Here is a 14,522-nt window from a genome sequence, read left to right on the forward strand (position 1 = left end):
AGCCATGCAACCTTAACAGCTTTCAGTAGAAGATATTCAGCAAAATCCTCCTCTGAAAAATAATGATTCAAACCAATACCTCATGTTCCTACTGCACGATTGTAAGCTTCACGCTGTGTCTGCCAAGCTTACAGTATATTTCAAACACAGGTTTTTCTGTGAGAGGAGACAGTTCCACAGCCCATGTAATGTGTTGGCTCCACCATACTGGGTCTTTGGGTTTGCTGGTGCTGTAAGCATGTGATGGTAAGCTGGGCTTGCTGATAGACAAAATACACTGTGTGGGAGGTGGTGTGCTTTCATCTAAAGTGTAGCTCCTTCCAAAGAACAGCTCCATCAATAGAAAATTCCAGAGCTCATCATCCAACTACTAAGAGCCACTCAATTCAGGAGTGATAAAAGCCCTGTGTATAGTCAGTGTCAACAGACTGTTGAGGTGGGCATGGTCAATGCAAAATAACACTTGTACTAGAATCTCTTGAGATTCCCAATTATGCACGAATCAAATGGAATGAAAGTAGACTTCTTTTTCAGCGTCACTTTGATAAATTGAGAAAATTGATGGACAAGCAAAAGAGTAGTTGTATGAAGAGACAAGCACACAGACTGAAAAAAACCTCTCCATATTCCATAATATGCCTTCCTACAACAGAACTAGTCATGCTGACCCATTCCTATCTTGAGACGACACATGCTCAGTGCACACAACATTACACAATATTTGTTTTGTATTCCTCTCAACTGAGCAACCAGGCTTAATATAATAAGGAAACAGTTAAGACTGTTTTCAGTTAAAAAAAAAATATCAGTTAAGACTGTTTTCAAAAGAAAGATATTTTCAAGAGAAAGAAAGAGAGAGGGCTGAGATAAAGGTCAGCTGAAGGAGAGAGAGCTTGAGAGAGTTGGTAAATCAGAGAGCTTGAGAGAGTTGGTAAATCAGGGAACACACACAGTAGAGAACACACAGATACACATGATGAGAGGTACTGCATGAGATAAAGAGAAAATCAGAGAGAGAGAGACAGACAGAGAGAGAGAGAGAGAGAGAGAGAGAGTGAGACAGCGACAAGCAGCAGCAGCAGCAGCGCTGATGCCTATCTCCTTCCAGAAGGCTCGTAGACAAGCCGGGCGTAGATGACGAACGATGAGGAAAGAGATCCATGTATAAGATGGGATTCAACCAGGGTCTCTGCTTCAGTGAAGCAGTGCTAATACAGCGGGCTGCTGGGGAGGTGCTGCATATTACATGGATCAAAGCCTGCTAAATACATGGTAGAAAATGATGAGTGAGATCTTGGCCCGACACTCCTCTCTGAGAGCTGTGGTAATCATATGAGGATACAGTATGATGATCTTTGATATAACTCTGGACTGGAGTGCTGATGACTAGGCATGGTGCCTATGTCATAAATTAAAGACCATTGTATCTGACTGGCTCATGTCATGGTAAAGAGTATGGTGAGAGTATTCTGTTTTGCAGTCTTTTTAGAAGTGCTGGATGGATATTGGGGGTTTACTTTACATTGAAAAGCAAGAGAATAGGTCAAAAATATGCATACCCACTGGGTACCTAAGAATTGAATTTGAAACCTAATTTAAAACAAAAAACTTTTACACACATGGATACATTCACAGAGGATGCATCTTTCGAGGACATAACTTTCTAGCTACAATGATGAGTGGGCACTTCACTCTTCTGACTATTTTCTTATCTGTGTGAGGGAGGAAACTTCGAGCCGTCTCCAGTGCAATTTTCCTCTATCAGTCAGGCGGCGTGGAGAGGGTGAGAAGGTGTGAGTGGATGGGCTTCTGAGCAGACAATCACTTATGAGCCCTGAGTGTTTGGCGCTGGGAGCTGAGAGGGGTGAGGGGTGAGAGGGGGAGAGGGAGGAGGAAATTGTAGTTGCAGGGGTGGGGGGTGGTATAAAGCATATGAGGCTGGTGAAGGTAGAAATCGGAGGATAGGCTCATTGTAATGCATGGTATGGCCTCATTCCTTTCCATGCATTACAAAGAGCCTGTCCTCCAATTTCTACCTCCACCAGCCTCCCCTGATAGAAAGAGAGTCCAGTGTTATGAATCACAGCTTCCAGTAGAGGTTGTGTGTGTGTGTGTGTGTGTGTGTGTGTGTGTGTGTGTGTGTGTGTGTGTGTGTGTGTGTGTGAGAGAGAGAGAGAGAGAGAGAGAAAATGACATGAAGAGGCTCTATAATTAATCTACGTCAAGTGTGTGTCAGAGCGACTAAAATTAAACAACTCTTCTCTGAGAGGCTATGGGGAAGAGCGTGGAGAGGTTGGGGGGGTGAGAAATGGTTAGTTACCCTTCTTCCCTGCTGTAGCAAAGAGGGGCGTCAAAGCCGCCTCAACAGTGTCATTAGCCAAAAAGGGGAAAGCTCATTGCTATTTCAATAACATTCCCATCAATCGATGTTACAGCCTCAGAACACTCCCTTAACGTTTGCGAAAACTCTGTGAAATGTTCTCAAAATTAATTCTAGCCAGTTCAGATTTGAGTTCTGCTGTTTTTGATGTCTGGCAGGAAGTCACTCTGTTGTTGTAAGATTATGTCATATCTAACCTACAAAAATGTTACGGGAATATCTCCTAACGTTTAGATAATGTCTGGGCACTCGCCTGTACACCAGTTTATTTCTGCATATCTACATTAATGTTTGTCAGTTGTATTGCCATTAATACTACCTCATGCTGTGACAGACATGGTTATCCTGGCTAATCGGATGCATCTGAGCGCTCATCTCATCTCTCCGCTGTGATTCATGTGACCCAAATGGATGGCTGTAATCTTGAATACGAGACGAACAACAACAGCAAAAAACTCTAAATCAGACCAAATACATTCTCTAAACAGATTCAGAGAATCTAAAAATGCAAGTTAATGCGATTTCATGGTCTGCAGTTTTGGTTGGAAGCGTGAAAAAAATAACTAGCTACGTTGCTATAGTTTTTATTTTTTTCACCCCTGAGGTGAGAGAGAGAAATAATGGACAGAGGTTTCCATCAATAAAGCAGCGAGGTTCTACATTCAGATGGCTTTTAGTCTACCACAGTAACATAACACCTGAGGTCTGCACTTCCTCAGCTCGGAAAATGGGTCGTTCAGCAACATAATGCAGTGAATATTAATTTGCCCCTTTATAAAACAAATGTGATGGCCATGGTGTTCACAGTCTCCGCCACATTTTATCTGTTGAGGAGGTCGATGTGGTGACACACAAAATGAATTGTTGATATTGGTGCAGGAGTAGTGCACGTCTCGTAAAGATGCCCTACAGCTGGGTTCTCTGCCACAACATTTAAATATACTATAAGGGAGAACAGGAGGCACTCCAAAGTCTAAACAAGAGACAAAAGAAAGGTCATCTCCATTCCACATTCTTTAGTAGTATTGATATTGTAACTGCCACTGAAACAAATTCTGTAACTTCGATGGAAGGCAGATTGAATGAGAGAAAGATTGCAAAGAAACCATTTCTGGTGCTTCAGTTGGTAAAATTAGTAGGTTTCACCTCCAGCCTCAGCCAGGGACGAGGTGTCCTCAGATCTGGCCTCCTGCTGGGCTGCAAAGCTAGTCTCTTCTCCCCTATAGGGGATCAGTCCTGCTGGGGCCTACACACACTCATTTCACACACTCTTTACTAGAATGCTACAGTACAGTACCAGACACAAATCCACTACCTTACCACTTACAGTACATACAGTACCATTTGAATTCATAACCATAGTAAAGTTATTGAGGACAGTAAAAGAGGCTAGTTGATATGCCATCCTAGCTCAAATTAAATAAACAAATCATGGATGAACATAGGCTTTAGATATATACTGTATCTGTCAAGCCTGATTCAAGTCAATCATGCACAGAGATACTAAGATAGTATAACCTTCAATTCAATTAAATAAAAAGTGAAAGTGTCCCCCCACATTACCATATTACCACTCAATGGACACCCAATGTCACTGTCACCGGCAAGTAAGTACACTATCATCCAATCATGACCTTGATTGTGACACTCACTTAATCTGATCATATCTGAACGTGTGGTCTTTTGAATTTAGATAGGGGCTCAACAAAACTACAGTGCATAACAATTCACATGAGTCCAAACTCTATAAAGTTTACAGTACCAAGGGAGCAAAAACATTCTTCTCACAGGGACATTTGGTTCTTCCGTTGCTGTGTGCATATTTCATGGAGCGAGCTCGCAGCATGATGTCTCCTTTACGAGAATGAAAATCCCTCTTTACGGTTCTAATGGCTGCAGGGGTTTTAAGAAAAATATCCCCCCCACCCCCTTCCTCCACCCCGAAGAAAAAGCTGTAAATATACCCCAATTAGAGCCGATTGAGCAATCTCAGGATACCCTTTTCCACCCACAGACATTGTTACATTACCAGTGACAAAAGCAGAGGAGGAGAGCCAATCTCCAAAAAGCCCCAGCCAGAGATAGGGGACACAAACCCTCACACTACACCACTGAGAGCCTTTTTCAACATCAATCAGAGCGTGTTTGTGTTTTAAATATCTGGGTTCCATAGAAAGTTCTGCTAAAGTGTAGTAATTTGTAGCAAATGGAAAATGTCTCTCCCTTTCTTCATATGCAACATCGCGTCTCGCTCTGCCACTATGAAATGTTTGAAAATGGACACAGGTGGATGGATGACACAGGTGGATGGATGACTGTCTACTGATAAAAAAGGAGTTCCTGCTCGCTCGCTCGGCTTCTTTTATCTCGCCAAAGTGCTTCTATATTTACTTTATGAATATTCACCTGGAGCAGCATCATAAACACTCCACTATGGTGAAGGGCTATGCGCATAAAAACAAAGCTACAGTAAAAGTAACTATGACAAATGTGTGGTGCATTAAGCCATGGTGTGGTGCACTAATATCCATCTCCACTCTCGCCTCTTTTATCCAATGCTTATCCATCAAAGTGTACTGTATCGCCCACCTTTGGCTTATATGCATTATTGATTGGTGAGGTGACTACATACAACAGACTGCATTAAAAATGACACTGCCTAATACCACACCCCTCAAAGGGATAGGTAGCCACTTCTAAAGTAAACTCATTGATCCACTAAAAGGAAATGGAAAACCATCGACACATGTCTTTTGGCTTGTGAGTGCAGAGATAAGGTGCTCTGCATTATCTACAAACACAGCTTCTATTTAATCCTGGGTGGCTAATTGACTGCCTAGTGTCATGTTTGTGACCAGGAAAAACTCCTGGCTATATTTATAGTCTATGACTAGGGGCCAGAGTTTTAAAACTTTAACTATGGCCCAGAGTTTCCCAGGTCAGGTCATGTGGCCAGGAAAAAAAAAAATTGCTTACAAATACCATGATTTGGGCGAAGAGTCCAGGATTGTTTCCTGGGTCTAAACCAGTAGCCAGTTAGAAGTCTCGGATAAAAAACCAGTGGACACATTAGCCTTTGAAGCCTTTGAGTCATGGTCCACTGGTTGAGAATGAGAAGTGTGAAAAGGATACTGAAGTGTTGAATCCATGAGGAGAGAGGGGCACATCAGAGCATAGATGAAAACCCACAGCCTACAAATGAAGGCTTTAGGAACCTCTATGGGTTAAGAGGGTTCCACTGCCCTGTGGCATCCCTCACTCCGCTCCTCCCATCAATCCATCAATCCATCTCTGTGTGGGAAACGAGTTCACAGGTGAGCCTCTCCTCTTTCATCTCCAAATGAGTTGCCGGAGGGCCATAAGGAAGGGATAGAGGAGAGCTGGGTGAGTTCAGAGGGTACCCTCATCCCCAGGTGGGTTGATCCAGCACACAGTAATGAGGAGTGCCGCTTAAGGCGCAAGACAAGTGTTATCAGAGAGTGGCAGGTTCAATTCCCAGGTGCTGACACCACAGAGAGGAAAGGGAAGGACCAGGCACTTGAGCTGGATTGGGCAGGACTGTTTTAGAGCACATTTTTCCCAGTTGGTTTTCTCTCTCTCTCTCTCTCTCTCTCTCTCTCTCTCTCTCTCTCTCTCTCTCCCTGTCCCATGTCAAATGTATTTGCACACAAGGCACTGACCATTCTAATTGTACTTGAGTAAATGTCCAGCTACCACAATCCTGCAATTATACCCCTCACACACACACACACACACACACGCTCAGCGTACACACACACTGAGTGAGTGGAATATAGATGAGACTTGAACATGAGCCTAGAGGGGGAAGACAACTGCAGAGGTGTGTGTTAAGGTTTCAACCGCCAAGCCATAAACACACACAGACACAGACACACACACACACACACACACACACACACACATTATACCCTACTATGCAGTGGCTCTGACCTCTAAATACAAGCAGCAAACCAAAACAGATTTATTTTTTCAAGCCAGTCGCCAGTCTAAATTCCGGGTTACTTTGGGATCCAGTGAAAGCATATGATTATGCACAATCTAGCCATTGCTGAAAGATGTCTATTATTACGGTTTAACCACAGACATGCCTGTCGTGTTTCCCAGAGAAGCTGAAACACCAGGATTATTGTGCTTGTGACTTAATTTGACAGACTAAACATTGACTAAACATGATGCATGACCACAGAGGAATGCAATGATGAATGTTTGAGTGTCTTTCTTTGGTGGATGGAAAGATGACATCTGTAATTTGAATGCAGCTTAAAGCATGTCAACGGGTTATCCATAGTGGTCATGGACAATTGATAGTTCAATAAAATCCCCCAAAACTATTGGTATGTTGTTTAAAGAAATGAGAGAGCCTATTGTGTTCAGTTTCTCTGTTTATAATCAATACTTCATCAATTCCAGCCTCATGATCATGACTAACAAATAGTAGTTAACCAGTGAACACAGATGCTCCTTGTTTTCCCAAACAAAACTCTGCAGCCATAATTCTCAGTCCTCAGTCCACATGACCTGCCATTGAGTATCATCTCAATAGCAGCCCTGCTTTCTGTTGTCGACCTCTACGAACATGCTACTGTGTGCTGAACAAATACATAATCAGAACAGCGCAGTGAATACTGAAATGGCCAGTTTGTTGTCCTTCAGCCTGGCTCTATTGGATTTGAATGTCCATTGCTCTTCATCGCCAAGCTCCTTCCGTCCCCTATTCTGACCCTGGCTGAGTGCACAAAGACTCATTCATTCCCAGGCTAAGGAGCAGAGAGACGGCCTGCCAGCCAGCATTACCACTGACTTATTGATCCCATCCCCAGCACATAGTCTACAGGACACTATACATACACTAGCCATTTCACTACCAACAGTACCACTCCATCTCTACTCTTTACCGTTGATATATAAATGACGGCATTTCTAAGGCTAGCGCTTCATCACCCCATACTTTACAGTTAATAAAACACAGACAAAGAGAGTGATGTTTATTTTTTTCTTCACTCTGCGATGTCTGGCGTGCAGAATGCTTCTTCCTCTAATGTTAATGGCCTGTTTGGGTATTCGGTCTGCAAGGATGGTCATAAGACTTCAAGCGGAGCGGAGGATTGTTATGGGCTTTTTTCCCTCCCCACTATTTTTTTTCTTCACTGCATATAACAGGGTAAAAAAGCAGCAGGCTGCATCTCTTAGGCGTCACATTCATTATTTTCATGTTTTTTGTATATTGGCACAATATGGAAATGTGGAGAAAGTGGGTCAGAGAGACTTTAATATTAATGTTAATACTCCATCACCTCCACAGGCTGGCTGACTACCATCAGGTGGCCCATGGATGATACAAAGTTACAAGCCAAAACTGCAACTCAGAACTCTTGAAAAAAAAGCAGCCAGAGAGAGTAAGGGAGAGAGCAAAGCCAATTTGTTGCTAGTGTCAAGGAGGCCGATTTTGCTTAGAGGGCCTCTCCCATAACCTTGTTTTCTCCATCTGCTGGCTCCAGAGCCCTCCCTACGGTGTCTGTTGTAACTGTTAACAGTGCCTCTGAGACAAGAAAGAAAGAAAAAGGAGAGGGGGGGGGGAGATGAGATAAGGAGGGAGATAGACAGAGTGGAAGATGAAGGAACAGAGAGAGAGGGGAGAAAGAGAAAGAGGGGGAGAAAGTTAGAAAGAGCGAAAGAGAAAGAGAGACTTCCTCTCCCCTACTCTGGTGTGCAGGCCATTCTAATGAGAGACACATTTAGGCCAGTGGAGCTGGAATGAGGGCTACTCCTTTCTCTCTTTTACTCCCCTGTCATAAGAACACAAAACGCTGGCCTCTCTCTCACTCTTACCATGTGGATTGGCTCTAAATTACAGTGATTCAAAGTGGGTTAAAGACCATGGGAAGGGTTAGGGCTCCATGGAGCAGAGGAAAGGTTTTGAAGCAATACACAGTCCACTAGGGCTGTGCAATCAAATCGATATACCCGATTATCACAATACTACATTGATGAGGCAGTCCTAGCATCGTGATCATTTTTTTTGTTTTTGTTTTTTACTTTTGTTTTGTTTGTACACGCTAGGGATGAACATTTGAATTGTTGAACTGTTCCTAGTGCTCGCATGATTTTATTTTGAGTACTAAAATTAAAACATTTAAAAAAAGAACTTGACTGCAGCTTTAACACATGTGCTTAGCGAGAGGTGCTGTGTGTGTATCGAGTGGATAAACAGTGGAGATGAGAGGAAAAAAGACTTGCGTTTCAGCAATCAGCCAATCCATTGGCCGAATATGGGATTTAATTAGTCTGACACAAAATGTTGGGAGACAGGGGCAGTAAAGATGTGTGATCAGTGTGTGTGCGCAGGCTGTGAGCAGAGGAAAGGCAGAACAGCGGCGAGGTGACAAAAAGGGTTAGGGCCTATTCAAAAGCTAATCACGCCTCTGACATTTCTTGCCATCTGTATGACCCGAATTTACATGGCACTTGTTATGTCTTTGAATCAATGAATACAAACTGGTAGCCTATTGCATTTGGTGACAATGCTATTACTTGCCGTTAGTCCATCATCCTCTCTGTAATTAGTTTTTAGATCAGGTTACGTAGTACAGCCTTTTAGGGAAAGAGCGCATCAGGGTCAAAGGCTTGTGCACCCACTGCAAAGCTGTAGCCTACATGCGTGAGGCAAACATATTCGCCGTTAATAGCCCAAAAATGGAGGGAACACACATTATAATTTCACCACTGACTGAGCTTTGTGTCACAACCAATACATAGAACAACCTAGCTTATCTACATTGCAAAATCAATAGCAAGCATGTATATCATGTACAGTAGGATGTAGGAAAAATGTGATCAGATTGAGTTTAAAAAAAAAAAAATTCTCCCACACAGAGATGGCTTCAACGTCCGTTCGAGTACTCAAGTATTCATGCCCATCCCTAGGACACGCAGTAGGCAGAATTTTCAGTTACATTTTCAGTATCGTAATGTATGGCAATAGTATCCCCATGTATTGTGGGGTCCTTGTCAATACCCTGCCCTACAGTCCACAACACATACATAGAATACGTTTTGAAATAACCAATCAGGTTTAAACAAGAAATAGTTATATCATATTTCCCTATACCTGTTCAACAACAAAAGATATCAAAGCAGTAATTTAATTCTAATAAGTTATCAAAGCAGTAATTTTAAGTCTAATAATGATTTGTCGTTTCAAGTAACACATGAATGCAGGAGAGCAATGATGATGAAAAGTTTCTGAGCAATTCCACACACATAATATATCTCTGTGGAGTTCAATGAATTGGTAAACAAAAAACGTAGCCACACACATATCCCTCCAAGCATATATTTTTTGGACTAAAAATCAGTCTGTCCTCCCACAGAGCTACCCCAGGAGGTTGTGGGGTACATCCGTCTTGGTGCTCTCTTGATGAGGCAAAGTGATAGATGGCCCTGGCCCAGAAGGTACATGTGGAGAGGTCCTGATTTGAGATGTGTCCTCTGAGTGGTATTTTTCATGTAACGCTGTCTTTGTGGCCATGAAAGACAGACGGTGTGTGTTTGTGTGTGTGTGGGGGGGGGGAGCAGCAGTGAACCTGACAAACAGAGGGAGAGACAGTCAGTATGAGATAGCCTGACATAATACAGAGAGAAAAGACAGGCAGACAACACAAAAGCCTAATAGAATTGTGTTTTGATAGGAGTCTAGTCTGATGAAGGCAGGTGCTACACTCTAATTGAAGCCACACAGAGACACAGGCCTTGATCAGGGGCGTTGTTCAGCCATAGCTGTCTAATTTGAGCCTGGTAAAGGGAGGGAGACTCATCCTCCTCTTGGCTCCTCTTGGACATGTCATGGTCATATGTGTGTGTGTGTGTGTGTGTGTGTGTGTGTGTGTGTGTGTGTGTGTGTGTGTGTGTGTGTGTGCGTGAATAAGTTCTGCATAACACTGCTGAAGGTATGTAGTCAGTGTGATACTGTATCTCAAACTGTACTGTATGTTAACAAAGACATAGTAAAAATTATAAATTAAGTCTCAGAACCAGCCATATTCACTTCTACACCCAGCATACAGTGAGCTGTTGTACTGACAAATTAAAACATGTTTCCAACAGATTGTGAGCCGATTTGTTGCATTGCTGGAAGCACTGAGCCTCCAAAACCGACTAATCCCCAAAACAGACCTCCAGCCTTGGCCAAGGGGAGAGGAGAGGAAGAGGAGGAGGAGGCCCTTTCTCCCCCAGAGCTACCAGTGGCCCCATTCCCCCTTTCCCTCTCTCCCATTACTCAGCCAGGAAAGCCCCATTCCTGATGACAGAGAGAAAGAGAGAGAGATAGAGAGAGAGAGGGAAGAGAACAAAATATATGGAAAAAGAGCAAGGAAAAAGAGCAAGGAAAAAGACTGAGACAGAAATAGAGAGGAAGAAAGGGAGAGGTACAAGAGAATGACAGCCAGAAAAAGAGAGCAAGTACTGCACTACCGTGCAAAATTACCTCCGCCTGGCGTGCAAACACACACACACACACACACACACACACACACACACACATACACACAGCGCCCGTTCCAAAGACATCTATGACTCACTAGCCCATAATAGCAACAAGTCAGGAGCCCCCTCAGAGCTCGAGGTGCAGTAAAGAGGCCCACTCTCTCAGCAGTGAACAAGCACCACGCAGTGACTCCATAGAGGTAGAGAGAGGTGAGTGTCACTCATGATAACTGGTCAGGGCTAACTGACATGGCTAGCTATTAATATCCCATCCCCATTCTAAGTGCTAGGTGTTGGGGCATGTATGGTATCCTGCTTTGCATTAGCATCGTTCCTCTGAAGCTGCAAGCTGTCCCAGTCAAGAAGAGCAAGCAGCATGTCAGTACAGAGTTGGACATTCAAACTATCATGGAAGTTCTGGCCAATTACACAGTCCAAGGACTCTTGAAAGTGCTTTCTAAAAGAAGTGGGATAGACCTACATTCATATCTCTAACCCTGGGTGCCCATATTAATACATTTATCACATAGAGGTACTCTGGCATAATTCACATCTTGTAATGAACTGTGGCCCACTTACTCTGGTCAACAGTCCAGTACTGCTAAACCCCATTGCTGCCCAGCATGGTTGGACCGGCCCATGTGATTGCTGCTGATTGCGGGCTGCTGATTGCGTCTGACACTCGTCCATTGCCTCTCACCGTACCAGTGTTATAGGAAATCAGACACCCTTGAGATATAAGTTATCTTCTACGTAAGCTGTGCATGTGTCATACGGCATGGTAGGACCACCCTCATAGAAAATCAGAGGGGCTTTGTGTAGGCGTCTAAAATTATCGCCTGTTAATTGTACCCAGGCTCAAGTGCTAGCTAGCTGGAGCATAAAGGCCTTAACTGATTTCACTGACATCATGACCCCATGATGTGTGCATAAGAGATATGTGAGTTATAGCTTTAAGAGACATACTGTAAGGGCACTGAAACTTTGAAACATGGGTTTCCTCATTCTAATAATAAGACATGGGAGTAGCTACAGTAACTAATTGTACAGTAGATAGTAGTACTGTGCATAGATCTTTTGTCTGTGAATCAATCATCCATCTGTCTGCTGTTCTGGGGGTGGAATACAGCGCAGAATTCAAATCCAAACTTGTGTACAGTAGTAAAGAGAGAAGCATCTAAGCATTGTGACCTCTGAATGCTATATGAGGATAAAGCCCCAAGCTTGAAGAAGGTGTTATTGTGGGAAAAGTTGAAACTAAAATAGTTTTACTGTCCTTAGTCCCCTGCTGAGTATTTCCAGGCCTAACTTAGTCCTGATACAGTATGAGTATTAATCATAGCCTAGAGCTAAGCTACAACAGACTGCAGTATGTTTCACACGCATCGGGTTTCTCCCCCTCGACATGGCTGTCATGACATCACCATACAAACATGAAGCAATAGTGCTGAAGTAGGGCAGAGAGAGCACACACACAAACACGCACACACACACACACACACACACACACACACACACACACACACACACAGACACACACACACACACACACACACACAGACACACACACACACACACACACGTACACAGGAAAAATAATCTTCCTTTAACTAAGAGAGAACATATGTACTGTAGAGTCATTTCTCACCCATTGTTGTAAACATGAGAAGAGCATGTGACTCCATATCTCAACTTGACATTTCATCTTTGCATTGAAGTAAATAATTACTCCAGGATGTCTAAGCTCAGCTGTGTGCCGAACTGGATTTGATTAAATTTCCCAACCAGATGAAAAGAGCAAACACATTGGCACAATACCATTTAATAACCAGTGTGAATGATCAGGGCTATCCATGGTAAAACATCAGAAGAAGCTGCAAGGCAATTATTGAGACAGTGTTCTAAATAGAATATGAATTTTGGAGCAATTTTGCCGTCTGAAACATATGTTACAAACACACCAACTGCACACACACACACACACACACACACACACACACGTGTGAGCGCACGCACACACACACACACACACACACACACACACACACACACAGCAAGGACGGATACACTTTTTGTCTGGCAGTAAACTGTTTCCATCTGCCATTCCTCTTTGGCCCCTTGCCAGTAATGAAATATAAATTGTCTTTGTCTCAGAAAAACACTCAAAAATGTACATATAATGCAGAAAGGGATGCAGGATGACCTACATACAATATGTTACATCCTCTCCCTGTGAACTCATAAACAGTGACCCTGAGTCTATGTTTCTGACACAGCCTCTGTGTCTGAATTGAATCTATTCTTCATTTCTCCAAGCCATGCATAAATGCACGACTTCAATCTCTTTTCACTTCATTTATTAGATTTAATAGATTCTCAGATGGTTTCCTCTATGGCACTTCATTCTGAGGCCATATACACATTTACTGACACACACGCACACACACGCACACACACACACACACACACACACACACACACACACACACACACACACACACACACACACACACACACACACATATGCACACAGAGTTTGGAATTGAAATGAAAGCACCATTATCAATCTTTATCTAATCCACTGGCTGGAAGCTGCAGCCTATTGTAATTACCTCTAACTCTGCTAGCTATGAGAGAGGGAAGGTTAGAACTCAGCATTACTCTTCCTTTCATCTTCCTTTCCTATTCCACATACACACACGGTGAATATCACCCAAACAATACAAAAAGCAATCGATTGCAATTCATACAGAAGCCTTCAGGAGGTCTCGTTCTCATTTTCAAGCCACGCAGCTGAGGACATGGTTTGAATTAAAAAGGAATACGTTGCTGTATTGTATATCGGCGGCACTATGCAAAATCTGGCTAAGGCAAAGCAGCAGATCTGGAGCCCATCACAGTTTCTTATTGTCAGCCAACAACAGTCGAACAGGATGGTAGAAAATGGCCTCAATTCTTCTTACATCTGTTAAAGGCTCTCATTGTCTGATCTCAGCTTCCGATTCTCATCGAGGAACCGAGATGAAACCCAGGCCGGCTCGATACTGTAGCTTAAAGACTGTTACTCCCAATGTGACCTGTCAATGATTACTACACAGCGCCATGATACATAGTATCGCTCAAAAGGAGGAATCCAAGCTAAAAGTCATTGTAAGGGGCGGTGTGTGTGTGTGTGTGTGTGTGGGGGGGGGGGGGGGTACTGTTCTTGAAGGAGCCCAAGAAGTTTGATGAGAACATTTCTTGGAAAAGGCAGAGAGGAGGTCCATCACCACTCTCCGATCCTGGGAATGGCTGTCTGCTGGAGCCTGAGACTCACAGCTCAGGCTGTGCCGGCCAAGTCTGATGCTCCCCTCACTGCCAGGCTTAATATCACCCGAGGAGATCAGTGAGAAAGTGATCATCGCCTGGGGAGAGAGGGAGAGAGGGAGAGAGGGAGGGCCACCTCATAAATCTGACTCTACTCCTCCCTGACAGCTTTCAGACTTGCAGCCTGTTTGTTCATTGGCAGCAACCTTCAATTTAATGGCCGGCAGCTAAATAGATAGACATACTATATCTCCAAAGGTGGTGCTGGTTGTGAGAAATAGGAATTTGGTTTGTGGGTTAGCAGCGAGGTGGTGTGTGTGTGTGTGTGTGTGTG

The 14,522-nt window shown here is 43.4% G+C and overlaps 1 protein-coding gene across 1 annotated transcript in view; it reads right to left on the bottom strand.

Moving 5' to 3' along the window:
- Positions 1–14,522, bottom strand: part of adam19a (ADAM metallopeptidase domain 19a) — a 69,299-nt gene that overhangs the window by 37,902 nt on the left and 16,875 nt on the right. The window lies entirely within an intron of this gene.

The sequence above is a fragment of the Argentina silus genome (assembly GCF_951799395.1).
Source record: "Argentina silus genome assembly, chromosome: 1".
Lineage (NCBI taxonomy): Eukaryota > Metazoa > Chordata > Actinopteri > Argentiniformes > Argentinidae > Argentina > Argentina silus.